Below are 16,556 nucleotides of genomic sequence, written 5' to 3' on the forward strand. Positions count from 1 at the left end.
CCGTGACATGGGGGATGAGGGCGTCAGAAAGGAGAAACATGCCCAGCCTAGAAAATCCTCTGTGTACGGGAGAAAAAAACTTATAATCTCGTTCACCCTGGTGAAAAAATCTCCATCCCTCAATCAGTGAATGTTCCCTGAGAAGAGCGGTCAGGGCCATAAAGTTCTTTTTGTCTGTCAGTGTTGGGAGGAGAGACTTATCTTCTAACGGGTTGATTACAGCGTTAAAGTCACCCCCGATTATGAGGTCTCCCTCCGCATGTTCATTCAACAATCTCGATACCTTGGCAAAGAATTGGTGTTGATTAACATTTGGTGCATATAATGATAAAAGGGTCACCCGCTTACCATATAGTGTGGCTATCGCTAGAACATACCTAAGCCCTTTGTTTAACCAGGTTCTGTGAATTGTTACTGGGGTCCCCTTCCGGAGAAGTTAGCTACCCCACATTTCTTTGTCCCAGAAGAGGCACAGATTCTGGTTGGGTAGAGTTTATCACTCAGGCGAAATTCACCCGCTGGCAACAGATGCGTTTCCTGTAGAAACATTATTGTAGGGTTGTACGTCGCCAGCCGGTGAAACAGTGCTCGTCTCTTAATTGGGGAATTGAGACCCTGGACATTGAGAGTCAGGCAGATTATATTAGGGGTCAGTGGCTCAGTGTTCACACCCTTGGAAGGCATTTTCAACATAAGTATCTGTCTTGTACCATTCCTTCCCCAACGACCTCCCATTCCAGTTCTGAAAAGCCTCAAGTATAACTACCAGGACCCCATAAAGTTCACCCCAGTTGGACCCTCCATTAAAGCACTCTGCCAATATTGTAAATTTGAAGCCGATGTTACAAGGGTTGACCCATTGCTGATTGTCTCCCTCCAAGACCAACTCAACCTTAGTGTTCCAAAATAGCAAAATAGTATACAAAGAAATTTGAAAAACAGTCAAATCAAAAAGAGAACAAATAATTCCAAAGGAACTAGTTGTACCATCGGACGACATACTGTAATGTCGTGAGCTAGGTGAAATGAAAGCCGTAAGAAATTTCCGTTAACCTCAACTACCATTGAAACCATAATCTTCATCCAATAGTATGGGCGCTTTCCGACCTAGGGCCCCCATTTTGAGAGCCATTTGAAGTCCCGTGCGTTGCATAAGACTCTCGCAGAAATGAAGTCCCCAACAAGTATGCGATAACTCAAGTCCAATCAAGGGACCCAGACAAGGCTGCGTGGCCTCTAATACTGTCCCACAAGAACAGGCTCCTTAATATATCTCAGACCCATCAAAGTTCCAACTGCTCTAAGTTACGTCAAGCGCTCAAGATGTAGTTCTACCTTCTTATTTTCTCGTAGGGCGGGAGCTTTGTCCCTGTTTCAGGTTTGTTTCATCCTCCTTCAAGCAGGGGCTTCATCCGACCGCAGGAGCCTAGGTGAATTAGAGCAGCCGCTTGAACTGTTTGGGGTAGACGGGCCTGACCCTCAGTTGTAGCTTGACCATTGTGGGCGGTGCGACCCCATCCCCTAGGTTTTCTTCTTCTGTCCGGTGAAGAGGGGCGCAAGTCGGGCTCCCCACTTGGAAGAGCTTCCAGGTCCGATGTGGATGTCGAAGCAAGCTCTGACATTAGTTCCCTCGCTTCCATCTCTGTGGAGATCGCATAATGTTGATTGCGGAAATCAAAGAGTAGCTTACAAGGGAACCCCCAACGGTAGCAGACCTTCTGAGCGTGCAGCCATGAGGGGACTTTTTGTAGGCGGCGTCGGCAGGCCAAGGTATATGGGGAAAGATCCTGGAATAGGTGAACTGTCGCACCTCGAAACTGGACAGACTCTGCCTTCCTGGCCTTCATCATAATCTCTTCTTTTTGGCGGAAGTAATGGACTCTGGTGAGGACATCCTGGAGAAGATTCCACCTCTGCTGTATAGAAGAATATACTCGGTGGGTTCTGTCGAGAATCAGAGCGTCAGAGGGGGCCAGCTCCAGAAGGCCGCGAAACAGATCACTGACATATTCTGGTAATTCTTGGTCTGTAATATGACGTGAAATACCCTGAATGCGCACATTATTGCGCCTAGACCTATTTTCGAGGTCCACCTGTTTAATCCAGATTTCCTCAAGGTGGTCTTCAATCACCCTAACCCGTTCCGAGAGCACCTCAGTCTCATGTGTTAACTCGCAGGTGGTATCTTCTAGGTCATTCACTCTGGTCTCAACGCCATTCAGGTGGGAGGTAAGTTCCCCCAGCGATTTAGCTAGAGTGTCTCTAGAGGTATTTATCTCAGACTTAATGTCCTGCGTGATCTCTTGCTTGAGTGCTCTCAGCATATCCTCTAGATCCGATCTGGAGAGAGCCATGTCTACTATAGAGGCTGCAACTGGGGCAGGGTGTATATCCACAGATGTTGTATGCCTCTGGGGTTTTGGGGCTGCTTGGGATGTCAGGAGAGCTTTTATATCCTGCACTTGTTCCCTCTTCTTAGAGCCCGCTCTGGGCATAGCTGGGCAGGCAAAGCTCGGACCCTCAAGCAGCGCGTCACAAGAGGGCCAAGGAACCCCAGGGACAGCAAGACTCCACAGTGCTAAACAGAGTAATATTGAGTGTTCAGGCAGAGTCAGTGTTGGGCTGTGCGATGAAGCAGGGGAATCCCGCTATAGCCACCAGTAGTTATCACAGATAAAAGCCAGGAATCACCTGCGCGTTCCCTCTCCGCTCACCACACTGCGCAGGAGCTCAACATCAGTCCCCTCAATCCGCTTCTCTGCCCCCGGGGGCCATCCCAAGTCCCGAGGCATTTCACCCCTCCCCCGGAGGTCCCCCCCAGCACCTCACCTCCGCTCCCCTCTTCAGGATGGCCAGGACCAGACTGGGCCAAGGACGGTGCTCCGCAACGGCTGCCAGCGAGCTCCGAGCTTCTGCGCTCTCCTCACGATCGGTGCCTCCACCTCCCGCGCTGGGACCGGGCTCAGACCGCTTTCCTCCCAGAACCTTTGATGCATCGTCGGGAGCACACACCTGCAATCGGAGGGAGCCTCTTATGGGATTTGGCTCCACCACACCAGCAGCAATTCAGGTCCAATCCGTTTCGCGGGTCCCCTCTATGATGAGGCAGGGGAGGGCTCACAGGGTCTCCTCGTCCACAGCGACTGAAATCGATTGCCGCCTCCGCCTCCCGCTCTGGCGCAGACCCAAACTGTTCTTCCCCTCCGGAGCCTCCGGTGCGCTGAGCAAGGGGCATGGGGCCTTCCCTCCGCCGGGAACACACGCCAGCGGACGGCGGATAGTCTCCAACGGGATGGGTCTCCACCATCCGAACAGTGCCCAGGTCCGGTCTGCGGTGCAGGCGTCTCTCCTATGAAGAGGCCGCGGTGGGCTACCAGGGTCTCCTCGTCTTCCGTGGCGGGCTGCAGCTGCTAACGTCAGGGTCCCTTTCGGGATAGCGGAATGGCGCACACCGCCATCTTGGATACGGCCGTCACCGCCAAGGGACTCCGACTCGCCTCGGTTATTTCAACCGTTTTCCAGCTTGTTTCTGCTTCAGGACGCGATCCGCGGGGTCTCGCCGCATTAAACTTCAGTTTTGCGTACGCTGAGATGAAACGTACGCACAGGACTGCATAGCTAACACGAATTAGGGGGCCCGTCGGCGGAGCTCATAGCAGACACGTCTTCCTCGTGTGCTGCCTAGCCACGCCCCAGCACAGTCTGTTTTTATAGCTATAGGTTCTAGTGAGCCTTTTTACTCTGGGCACGAGATGCTCGAATAACATAATAAAATGAATTTTTCTATGAATATTACGTGTGGTATCAGTAATCTTAAAATGGTATGAGATTATCTTGGATTTAACCTCGTGCTTCTCAGGGACTCAAGGACTCAAGGTAGGGGTAGTCGACCTATTATTCTTTACTTTTTCCCCAATTATAGCAACCATCAAGCTCTTAAAATCCCCTATTGCTAGGCGCACCCCTGCTGTTAGCTTTTCAAATTCATATATCCACTTGCTCACCCCTGCTGCGAGCTACAGGTGGGCCTTAATTAAACTATTCTTATCCATTTGGGGCAAGGGGACATAATGTGTCCTACCTGCCCCCTTATGTATGAGGGGTATCTGCATCTTTGCCCTACTTCCCACACCCTTGTTCACAACTCCTCTTCTCTTTACCAACGCCATCCAGCCGGCCATGTTCCTCGACCTGCCCACAGACTTTCTACTTTGGGGGTATTCTCAGCTGCCTCTTCATCCCTTCCTTCTCCTCTGCTCTTACCCTCAGAAAACGTATAATTGTCCTCTTCCTTCACATTCTCCCCCAACAACATATTCTCCGCTCCCAGGATTATCCACCCATCCAGGCTTCTTTCTTTCTCGACAACTACATGTCTTATTGCTTGAATATCCAGCCTAAGCAGCACTTCCCCTGATTTCCATTTCCCTGACCCTTCTCTCAATGCCCCTATATCCCTTACTGCCCTTGGGGATATCTGTATCCTTCTTAGTTCTGTTAGCAATCCTGTCAGCCTATCCTCAAACTCCCTGGACCTGTAACCCGCTGATGCCGATACTTTAGGTGGGTGAGTATACAGAGGTGGGGGAGTGGTAGCCTTTGGTCTTACTGGTGATTCGGGGGTCCCTTCCACAGCAGAATGGGTCCTATCGCAATGGGTACATAGCTTGGATTGGTGTACCCTTCTGCAGGATATGCTGTCAAGGGATATAATCCCCCACACTCCACTGGCAGCCCGCCCTCTCCGTCTCCCTTCCTGAACTTCCCATCTTTCTGCCTCTGCACCTCTACTCTGCTCCCTTGATCTTCTGTGTCTTCAAACATACGTTAGAGATCTAGAATTTCTTTTCTCTTTTGTAGCTGCTTCCCCTTATATTTGGCTACAAAACATGTGGCCATATGTTCCAAGATGCTCTTCTTGTGTGAGCCGTGCCCTGGCCAAGGGCAGGGTATCCCCCCTCCTCCTGTAGCTGCAACCCACTACTTATGATATTTTTCCACCCTGTCATGATACAGTGGCAGGGTCTTATACATATGTTCTATTGGCGTTCCACCGCCCATGCTAGTGATGTCTATCTCTTAGTGAGCTTGCAAAGTCCTGCTAACGTGCCGCGCACCTTGCTGCTTGCTTAAGTAAAAAAAACAAGAACATCAACCCCCACCCTTTCCTATCCCCCTTCCTTGCACACATACACCACTCCACGAAACCATCCATTACCACACCACATCGTGATGCACATATTTATTGCCCCTTCTAGGGCCCGCTCTTTATTCGATAAAACACAAATACAATAAAATAGCAAGCAAACATAACAACCAATACTTATTCCAGGCCTATTATGAGACAACTAGTTTTATTTCTATAGTCCTCCTTTAAATAATATACTGTCTTGTGGTACCACCTTCCAGGTGAGGGGCGCTGACATCACGTCGAGGTCACCTATTGAAGGCCCACCCCTAAACGATCACACCAGAAAGAAGAAAGGCCCAAGTCGATTTTGTAAGGATAACAAGTTTTTATTCTCACACACAGATGAGAGCAACAGCAAAGAACTCTGCTGATAAGAATGTTCTGCCAAAAAGTAGTACAAGCAGAATCTTATAAAGCAACACATCGTCATACGTGACGCAATTACACAGGGTAAAATCCTGCACGGCTGGTTACTGTGTGCCCATACAAGATCCACCCGCCCCATAAGGGATGTCAGGCTAGTGGTTCCAGCCCAGTGTGTTCATCTTCCAAAAAGGGGGTGCTCAGCAATCATCTTCTTCTCACGTTGAAGGTCAGAAAACAAATGAATTATACTCCTACCATACAACAATTTTATCACTCATACTGTGCACGTGGAATGGCTTTAAGACAGGCACAAAGGAGGTTCTGGGGCACGCTAAACTTCACACACACATTTCACTCGCTTCCCTCCGCCCTTGGAGTATCCACCCTCGTTTTGAACTATAATTTATCCCTCCTAGCACCTCCCAATACAAATCACACGATTGTTGCTTCAACAATGTGCCCTGTTCGTCCTCTTTGAACATCTCAGGACTTGTTACTTTGGGGTTGGTGGTCAAAGGGCACCTGGTGCCATGGAATTTAGAGGTCTTAAGTTTTAGTCAGTTACACGGGCTACAACTCGTGGGCCCCCGCAATGGGCCGGGTCATGCTTTGGCCAGTGTGAGATAACATACACACCAGGCACCAGACTTTGATAGCGGCCTTGTAGGGCACATTCCTCTCGAACATCTTTGCAACACTTTTAGAACAATGAATAGGCGTTGTGGCAGTTTGGGGTGTGGTCTGTCCTCATGGGAGCTCAGGCATGGCTGGGGATTTCTCTTGTCTCGTGAATTTGGGACTAGGGCCTGCAATTCTGCATTTACCACACAGCTAACCCTTCTACATATGATTACTAATATCTACAAAAAATAGCAATGCTGTTTGCGCCTTATGCTGTACTATGTGGATATACTACATTTGGTTACATTGGAGTAAGGTACTGCTAAATTGGGAGGTGTCCCTCTCACCATCACACCTCCCCCCTGCCCCGTCATAGTGCTTGGAATGCATCTTGCCTCACTCTAAAGCACCTAGGGGGATGGGATAGGGCTGCCCCCTTCCCAACACTAATTAATGGCAGGAAAAACACTGGCTTGAACTACACACCAATAAATAGTTTATGAGTGCTTGGATAGCTGGATATGTGTAAATCAACTCTTTTTCTAAGTTTCTTCTTATAATTTTCTCTGGGCGGCTTCAGTCAGAAGATTTGACTTTTCCCAAAAGTAGCCTGACCTCTATCCTTTCCTCTGATATGTCTTGTTTCCACAAAGCAGTTTATTATGTCCAGCAACATTACGAGCTCTTTATTTAGGTGGCGTACCTGCTGATGGCTGTGGCCATGGAGAAACAAACTACATGATACGCAAGTTTACTTTTTACGCTTGTCTAAGGCTATGTTTATTTTAGCAATGCAAACTGGGAGACTGCTGGTTTGCTGATCTTGTGTAAGAGGAACTGATGTCAACAGGGTTGCATTTAAATTGAAATGTGAACTGTGTTCCTGGGTAAATAGGTTCACTGTGCCATTGACCATTCCCCTTTGCAGATGAAAGAAACGAATGGGAAAATATATATATATGGGTGCAATCTGACGAAGCCCGTGCAGGGTGAAACGTGTTGCGTTTTTTTCTGTCCGTGTTGTTCACCATGGAACCAATGAAGAAAAGAATGAACCACATCTGATGGGGTCGTAGTGATTACTTTATCCTTGAAGTGAGTGCCACCATCAATTGGAAGAGCGGGCACCCCTGTTGCTCAATCTTTTTCATATATAAGTAAGCCAACCAAAATCTCGTACACATTCCACTCTGCAAGCTAACCTGCACACAAAAGGAAGTCTTCACCAGTGAGCACCCAGAGCCTGGAACACCGTCTCACCCCACATCCGTGCAGCACTTTCCATCATCACCTTTCGCAAACGCCTCAAAATGTACATCGTTTCCCAAATCAACTAAGCCGCCTCCCCTGCTATCCTTGGTCTATCCTGATCTTCCTAGCCTGTTCTGAAAACATTGTAACTTCTTTGTCAACTCCTCCCCTTTGAACTTTGTAAGGCACTCCACGACCCTCTGGGTAGGGCCAGCGCTCTATGAATGTTTAAATAAAACAAATAAAATGTTATATATGTATATATATATATATATTACATGGCCACGGTAGTGGTCATGTAGTTATGGTTAAGTTGCTGTTTCCAAAGGAAGAGCACTTTTTGGGCGGCTTATAACTCCGCTCCCCCTGGACGAATCCTCACCAAACTTTGCAAAAAAAGTATATGGGGCACTCTGAATATTTTCTTAAAGTCTGGTGAGAAATCGTCCAGGGGTAGGGAGTTATAGGGGGGGTCCCAAAAAATATTTTTTTCCCATTGACTGAATGGGGGAAAACTTTGCGCACAGCTCCAGGTGAAACCGCTGGATGGATTTTGACGAAATCGTCGGCAGGTACAGGGGCTTGGTCCAGAAAGCGTGCTTTTGTAAATTATGTCACCATACATGCAGTACGTTCATTTATAATTATGAAAAGTATGTCTGAAAAAATGAGTGATATCTATGTTCGCTCCGCGGTCACACTTCCCTGTTCCGTCGACGAACAAGAAACCGATTGGCTAAGGGGCTGCCGTCATGACCGCATACACGTGACGTCTCTGTCCATTGGCTGCTGCGATACGTCTTCTGCGTCAGATGGTTTGGATGCGCCCGACATCTTGGATCCGTTGAAAGCGGAGTACCAAACAGCATACACATGCTTTTTTCATTACCCTATTTTGCTGTGGCACAGAGCATTGGGAAAGGTTCACACAGTAAGAAATGGGTGATCTATGCATTTGTTCCTCGGCCGTCATGATGTAATTTCTATGGACACCTTGTACGTACAGTAAATGTGGGGGATAATAGCGATAGCACTTCAGTCCATATAGTGGGCAGGAAATTTGTAACACTTGACTGCATGTAGTGGATAGGAAATGTGTAACTCTTGAAAGCACACGGGTATAGGTAGGCAACATTGAAATTGACAACATGCCGTGACCGTATTATTTTTCGTAATGCTTATTATTACAATCATTAGTACGCCGCCATGGGTGGCACATACTACAGTGGTAGTGGCCAGGGGCTACAGTCTTCACATATGGGTGATTAATGCACTTGTTCTGGGGGTCGGTCGTCATGATATAATGTTTATGGACATCTTGTACGCACAGGACACTTATACCTACTTACTGACGTATGTTCTACGGCCTCCTTGTACGCACAGAAAAGGAGGGGTCCAATAAGGGCAGTATTTGAGGCTGTTAAATATTGCACGGGGGAGTTGTTACATTTGTACGGACATGTCTGGTGTTAGGGAACATTGAAATTGCCTACATGCTGTGAATGCATTCCTGTTTCCAATTCCTATTATTATATTCATTAGTACGCTGCCATGGCTGGCACATGATATGGTGCTTGTGGCCAGGGCCTAGAGTGTTGGGTGCATGGCCGTCGGCCGAAGGCCGAAGGCCTTCCTTCCAAGACTCTGGGCCCTGGCCACAACCACCGTAGCATGTGCCAACCATGCATACACCCATTGTGTTGCATTTTCATTGGCAAGTTGTGGAGAGTGCGTGTAGTGTTGGTAAAGAGGTGGTTGTGGGGACATCATGCACCCAATCATACACTTATACATGCTTACTGTTTCCATTGCCTATTATTATATTCATTAGTACGCTGCCATAGTTGGCACATGCTACAGTGGTTGTGGCCAGGGCCTAGAGTTTGGATGCATGGCCGTTGGCTGAAGGCCGAAGGCCTTACTTCCAAGACTCTAGGCCCTGGCCACAACCACCGCTGCATGTGGCAACCATGCATACACCCCTTGTGTTGCATTTTCATTGGCAAGTTGTGGGGAGTGCGTGCAGTGTTGGGTCCATGGCCGAAGCCCATGCCCCCAACAAGAAAGTGGTAAGTACTACACTTGGAAGACACTGCACACCTATCCCATGTAAGATCTACAGACATACACCTAGGAGGGAAGCCTCTGGGCAGAGGTACACCAGGATAACACACCTATAGAATAACCCCCACTACCACACATCACCGAAGTGGTTGCGGGGAGACCCTGCAGTCTTGGGTGCATGGCTAAAGCCCATGCATGCAATACTGAAGTTAGGCAGTGGAGTTCCAAGTTAATATGGGTGTGGTGGATTCTGGTTGTTGTTTTGATGCCCTAGTTTCTTCACTTCATGGCTGCAGACGATGGTCCGAAAAGTAAATTTATAAGCAGCTACTTTACAAGGACCATGTTTGACATATGCAGTGATGGTTGTGGATAGGACCTGTACTCCTTGCAACTTGTTTGTAAGGCATAGGTGGTAGGTTACTCACCGCAAACAAAAGGCCAGCCTACAGGCACTGCAGCATATTACTAACACACATTAGGCGAGTACATTCCCATGTGTAGAAAATGCCTGCCAATATACTTACTCCTTACTTTGTTTAGAATCCAGAAACATTTTTTTGTGTTTGGTTTTCATACTTGGAGGAAGTATCACTTTTCCCATTTCTGTGATGAAAGAAAAAGGTGTGTTAATGTTTGCAGATTTTCCACATTTACCACATTGCTTAATAGACAGTTATTTTTTTTGTTAGACCCTAATTTTTACTTTACAAACCAGTGTACTGTGCATTGCGCTCAGTTTCTGTGTTTGCTTTTCTAATCTAATCTGGGGAAAAAAATCCTTGTGGGATTAAAAAACAACCTTTATTTCTTATGCAACTAAGTACTTCATTTTTTCCTTTCAGTGCGTTCTTCATTTTTCTGATCAATGTTATGTTTGTTGCCTTCCTGCCCATTTTTATCAACAGTTAGATACCTGTAGGTGCATTCAAACTGTGCATTTGTTCCTACAGATTTTCGATACTCATTCATTTGTGTCGTTGTTACATCCTGTTTCCTTCATCTTTCCCATTAATGTTTTCTTTGTTGCCTTACTGCCGATTTTTAACAACACTTAGATGCCTATAGGCATATTCTACCTGTGAATTTGTTTCCAACGATCTGTGATAATCATTTATTTGTGTCATTCTTCCATCCTGTTGAGTAGTTAGATACCTGTAGGCGTATTCTAACTGCGCATGTGTTCCTACAGATTTGTGATACTCATTCATTTGTGTCGTTGACACATCCTGTTTCCTGTATCTTTCCCATTAATGTTTTCTTTGTTGCCTTCCTGCCCATTTTCAACTACAGTTGGATACGTATAGGCGTATACTGCCTGTACATTGGTTTCCAACAATCTGTGATAATCATTTATTTGTGTCATTCTTCCATCCTGTTGGGTAGTTAGATACCTGTGGGCATATTCTAACTGTTTGTAGTCTTTCACTTACTTTGTTCACAATTTTGAAGTGCACATTATTTTGTAAATTTTGGCTTCAAGAACATTAAATACGCATTTGTTAGGTTAGCTGGCAACCTCTGCTTTAGAGTAATGGTGCTATCATTACATTCAAACCATCCACAATTCTCTTTAATGTATGCAGTGTAGTGACCTGCATTGGTTGTAGCTCCTGCATGGTAGATTATTCCTACTGTTGTAAAGGTTTGCTTTACATGTGACACTTGACCGTGTGTAAATCCAGTTTGTTTGCAGTTGTTTTTGGTGCCATCTGCATTATAACATAGAAGCATCTGTATTATGTAGGCACTATGTGAATGTATCAGTAAGGTAGAGTGATTGTCTGAATTGCAAATACTACATAATCTGCCATGGTTTGCATTTTGTACAAGTTGCTGAAAAGGAATGCTCCCACAATTTGGTATGGAAATATACACAAATCGCTCATTTGGGATTTCTTCCTGTATCACTTTGTTACAGAGAGTACATGTATGTTTCCACATGTACGAAATTTGGAAGATTTCATTTACAGGTATAGTTTTGTTTTCCAATACTAATAGTATGTACATTAGAAATTCTTGTGGATCTTCTTGTGAGTTCATAGTGAATCTCACCATTCCAGCACAGTCGTCCAATTGTTGCCTTACTCCATAAACACTGTGGCCCTCATTACGACCCTTGCGGAAAGCGACTGACCGGAGCGCCACAGCGTAAATAGCGTTTCCGCCATTGCACGAAGGAGCAAAGTGCGGCCCATTCCGACCCATCGGGCACGAGCACCACGCCACGGCGGAAGTGCAAAGTCCGCGATGGCGGAAATGACCCCAAAACGGCCCACACCGCCGCCGTACGGCGCCCTAGGTGCAATACCGCCACCCCTCTTAGCGGTCACCGCAGTGTGCGCCTACCGGAAAGTACGGTGACCGGAAATATACGGAAACGGAAGTTAAAACATGGGCCCGGAACGGGAAACATCCCGGCGTACACCTATAAAACCACTAAAACCACACAACCACTAAAATCACTACCCTGAAACACACCCCAACCCGTCACCCACCCTAGCGAAACCAAGACAAATGGGAAAAGTAGCGAAGAAAGCGTGCGACCGCAAGCGGCAGGTCCACTTCTCCCGCGAGGAACTCACCGTGCTAACAGAGACCCTCCAGGAGAATGCTGCCGTCGTCTTCTCCACGCAAATGACCAGAACGGCACTTGCAAACAAGAAGACCATATGGGCTCTGGTGGCACAGCGGGTAAGTGCGGTGGGGACCGCACCCCGCACCCCACAGCAATGCCGCAAGCGATGGGACGACCTGCGGATACGCGTCCGCAGCATACTCTCTGCCAACCGCAACATTGCCACAGCCACCGGGGGAGGACCTGAATCACCCATCAAGTTGACCCCCTGGGAAGAAATCTGTGCCTCCACCATCGGAATGGAGAGCATAGAGGGAGTCGGAGGGATGGAGAAAGGAGTGCAGACATCCGAAGATTCAGGTAGGTGTACCAGATAAAACAATGCCAAATCCACACAGTCCATCCATGTGAAGTACCATGCGTCCACATAGTGCAACAGAAACACATGTCCAGGAGAACGGCCACACACATCGGCCTGATAGCGCACGTTAAAACCCACAATAAATACATAAATAATTAAAAACCCCTAATACACGCACTACACGTGCAGCAGGCACACCCTAACTGCAGGCTGCCAAACAACTGCACCCTCACTCCACACACAAATCAAAGCACCTCCAAGGACCCGACCCAAATCACCCTCAGGTACCACCCCAGAGCATGTGATACAATGCCATTCCAATTCCCACAGACCCATCATTAACCCTCGCCCTCCTTTACTCCACCATAGGGTCCGATCCAAACGACGAGCTACAGGACACCCCTACCAGCACACCTGCAAAGAGGGCCAAGACCAACGGCCAGAGACCCTCCACCTCAGCTGCACGCATCAAGACACGGCAGCAGCACAAATCAGGTGGCAGCACAGAGGAGGGAACATCAACAGGCACCCCAGCAGCCAGCATGCCCACAACACCACCACCACAGGTCCCCCCAATGGATGCCACAGAAGGCACTGCCTCTGGTGGCAGCAGCACCATAGGTGACACCCCATTGATGGCAGCATGCTCCGACACAGAAAACGGGGATGTCGAAGTCAGATCCATCCATGACCTGTCCCAATCCCCCTGTCTGTCCCATCCCGTACAACATGAGGATACCACGCAGGGGCACCCACAAGACAACGACTGGCCATCCCCCCCAAGCCCTGTGGCAAGGCAACATGAGGACAACAGCCCCTCTGTGACACCCCCGCAAATGGGCATGGCCCAGCAGAGGCAACAGTCCCTCGACCAGTTAATCGTGCAACAGCAGCAAATGGCCACGCTCCTCAAGGACCATGCCGATGAATGTGGGGGCACTAAGGCAGACATAGAAACATCAACTGAGACACTTAGGGCAGAAATGGAGAGAGGCACAGAGACGCTGAGGGCACAAATGGAGAGTAGCACCGAGAGCCTGAGAGTCCAAATGGAGAGAAGCACCGAGAGCCTGAGGGGGGAACTGCATGCGACGTCCAAAGACGTATGTGCCGAACTTGCCGCAGTGCGCCGTGTGCTCACTGAGCTCTCGCAAACCCTTAGGGACATGCATGGACGTGAGCAGGCAGACACATCATCCGTTGCAAGTTCCGTCCAGGGCAGCCCCCAACGTAGATCTGGAAGGAACCTGCGCTCCACAGGCAGGGGTGCCCCTGATACCCGCAGAGGGGGCTTGCAATAGCGACAGCCCACTGACAATGAGCATCTTTGGACACTGGGGTTCGTGGGGGAGGTAGGAGGGTGGAGGGGGTGTGTTGGGCTCACTTGGGTGGCGGGTCGATAGGGTGTTCAACATGACATCACATATGCCATAAAAAGTGCACGATCAACCAATGAGATGTGTGGACATTGATTTCTGTGTACTAGGCCATCATAGGCGTACAGTCCATATTGTGCATGTCCCAGACACGCACAGTGCCACGAGTCCCGTGTCCATGTATCAGCCACCAGGCGTGAGTGCTAGAAGCATACATCAATGAGATGCTGACGAATGTCACGGGCCTCCGGTGCCTCGCAGACTCCATGAGGTGCTGCCACATCCCCACCCTCATCATGACCATCATCATGTGCTTGCAGTTCTGCGTCAGGGGGCATGGGCACATTTCTACGTACGCACATGTTGTGGAGCATGACACATGCCATGACCATCTTTGCAACCTTCTCATGGCGGTACAGGAGTGCCCCGCCAGACCTGCTGAGGCAGCGGAAACGAGTCTTCAGTAGGCCGAATGCCTGTTCAATGACTACACGGGTACGTGAGTGGGCATGGTTGTAGTCCTCCTCATGCTGGTCCCGTGGGTTCCGGACTGGTGTGAGGAGCCATCTCTTCAGTGGATATCCAGCATCACCTGTATGTGGACGAGAAACGTATGATGTGGAATGCCATTGCTACGTACGCACACCCCCCCCCTTCCTGCCAGGTCATTGCCAAATCACATTCCCCACATAATCATGCATGTAATGAGACTCACCGAGTAGCCAGGATCTGTTCCCTGCGTGTCGCTCCATGTAGCGTGGTATTGTAGAGTTCCTCAAGACCATAGAATCATGGGTTGATCCAGGGAATCGGGCACAACAATGTGTAATGATCCTGTTGGAGTCACACACCATTTGTACATTCAGGGAATGAAATTGTTTTCTGTTGCGGTACTGGGCCTCCATGGCATGTGGGACGACCAATTCCACATGGGTGCAGTCGATGGCACCAATGCAACCCGGTATGCCGGCAAGTGCATGGAATCCCACTTTTGTGTTGGTAATTTCCTGCTCCGAGCGTGGTAGAGAGATGTAGTCGTCTGCGTGCTGCAGGAGGGCATCGAGCACTTGCAATAGTGTCCGTGAGAACAGTGGCTGAGAAATGCCATGCATCTGTCCGACTGTGTGCTGGTAGGTGCCTGTGGCCAGGAAGTGGAGTACAGACACCACCTTCAGTAGGGGTGGGATGGCGGTTGGGCTATCTATCATGCTGACAAGGTCAGCCTGTGTCATGTCCACAATGGCGGCTATGGTGTCCCGGTCCAGACGGTAGAGGGTGTGGATCTGCTCATCAGTGAGGTTGAACGGATGTGCTCGGAGGCGTGGGATTGCGGGCTGCCTGCGTGGTGGTAGTGGCTGTGCTGGCGGCCCTTGCTGGCCCTGCCTTGGCCTCCTCCTCCTCCTGCGTCTCCTTCGTGCGGCCGGTAGCAGTTGGTGTTCGTCTTCTTCTTGGAGTTGGAGTAGTTGCAGTGCTATCAGGTCCCCCAGGGCCAACATCGCGAGTCCTGCCGGTAGCATTTCGGTGTGGTTGTGGGAGGAGACTGGGTGTGCAATTTATGTGTTTTCAGGCTGTATGGCCTCCACCTGTGGTGATTAATTCCACCTGTGCAAGCTGCTCTCCCCTTTGGCCGAGCACGTCCCGCGCACAACGCTGCAAATCTGGGAATGGCATCTTGCTATTGCAATCATGTATTTGTACCCGATGGCCGTGTAACATTGGTTGACATGTTCATTCTGCTGTGGTCCCATTGTTGCACATACTATCTGTGCAGTCGCGAACAGACTTGTGAAGGGTCAGTGGAACGTAGTACTCGAGTAACGGTGGGCCCTCATGCATCACTGTACCGAGTTGCAATGACGGGCGGGGCGTCCCATTTGTGGGTGAAGGCAGTTGCCATTTTCACACACAGCCGCACTCGATGGAATAATTAGTGATTTCAAACGGCCACAGATGCCTTTTCGGCGTGATGTTGCAAATGTGGAATTCCAAGGGCGGCGCTTTCGGTTTCCAGCTAGCGGCGAGGAGATGCCCACAGGTCTGACTGCAAATATAACGTTCTGTTGTTCAATGTCCTTGAGACAGGGCCCATGGCGAGGAAGCAATGATTGATATGAATAGTTTGGGATGCGCAATTGCTACGTGGGCGATGAGGCCGGCCGTTCCCACATACATGTTACTTCACAACACTGGAATTACGGGCTGGGGCACTGTGGATTTTGCAGGCTGCATAACGCACAGACTCAATGGATGTTTCTAATGTTATGTGAGTAATTATTCAGGCGTTTTGATTCCGGGATGAGGGAATGATGAATGGATGCATGGGCAGGTGATTTGATACAGAGTTTGCCATGTACAGGGCTTCTTGGGATCTATCCGCCTCCCCTACGCTATGTGATGCAGGGCTGCCATGGTGGGACCATCGTCTATCTGGCCTTGTTGAGCCCTCCCTGTCTCGACACGCCCTCAGACACTTGTGTCCATGCACATTAACATTCCCATCTGATGGATTCTGTTTTGACAGACGCATGCACAGGTACACTCGTTTGTGATGGTGTTTGCACCTCGATATAGATGGTTAGGAGTCGCAAGTGGTTTTGGGGTGGTGATGATCCTTTGGAGTGGGCTAGCATGCATATGGCTGTGGATTTCGTGTGATCATTGAAGTGAGTTGTTGGAATGTAGTTCTGATGGCCATTCTGTTCTTTTTCTTTTCTTTTGGTTGACAGGTATCTCCTCCCCTTTTGCCAC

This window comes from Ambystoma mexicanum, chromosome 14, assembly GCF_040938575.1.
Source record: "Ambystoma mexicanum isolate Mex_15411 chromosome 14, UKY_AmexF1_1, whole genome shotgun sequence".
NCBI lineage: Eukaryota > Metazoa > Chordata > Amphibia > Caudata > Ambystomatidae > Ambystoma > Ambystoma mexicanum.